Genomic DNA, 933 nt, shown 5'->3' on the forward strand with positions numbered 1-933 from the left:
GAGATGAATTGGAATCAAGCATAGATAGTATCCCTTTTTCGTCAAACACGCCATCAGCAGCTTTTCCATTTTTCAAGAATACATTTTCGCCATTAAATGCTACTTCAAAATTGGTTGCTGGTTTAGATCAGAGGTGTCAAAGTCGTTTTCACTGAGGGCCACGTCGCAGTTATGCTTGGCCCCAGAGGGCCGCTTCTAACAGTTTAATTATTATTACACAATTTTTTTATGCATTTTATTAGTCGATTTTTTTTTAACTAAAATGTATTAAAAATATGGTAAGTTGCAATAATATCCCCTCAAAATGTAGTGTATAATACTGTAAATGGAAAAACAGTACTGTTGTTTTTATGGTTAAAAAAAAGGCAGCTCAGTTGCCAGAATTTAACTGTAAAATTTACAATGTTTTTTTTTATGACTGTAAATTAAAAATAATGCAATTTTACAGCAACATTTAGGCACCTCAGCTGCCAGTTTTTTTTTTGTTTTGTTTTTTTACCGCAAATCAACAATTGTAGATTTTTCAGTGTATTACTGTAAATGCTAAGACGGCACCACAGTTTATTACAGTAAAAAAAAAAAGTATAATTTTTTTCATTTAGAGAAAAATGCTGTAAAAACCACAGTACATTTCACAATGTTACCATGAAATATATTACTACTTTGACATTGCACAATTTGATGGATAACTTGCTTGAATGTTTGATAATATATTTTTGCATAATTAGACAATATTTAAGTTAACATAATTTGCGATTACATGGAGTACATATATTTTTGAAGAAAGAATACATTTAGTAAGAAACGTTACAGTACTTTATTGATCCATATTATTACCAGGCTTCCGAGGGCCAAATAAAATGAAGTCTGGCCCCCGGGCCTTGAGTTTGACACTTGTGTTTTAGACTCATTCTGCTTCAGTATGGTGCAGGC

Source organism: Nerophis lumbriciformis, linkage group LG05, assembly GCF_033978685.3.
Source record: "Nerophis lumbriciformis linkage group LG05, RoL_Nlum_v2.1, whole genome shotgun sequence".
Lineage (NCBI taxonomy): Eukaryota > Metazoa > Chordata > Actinopteri > Syngnathiformes > Syngnathidae > Nerophis > Nerophis lumbriciformis.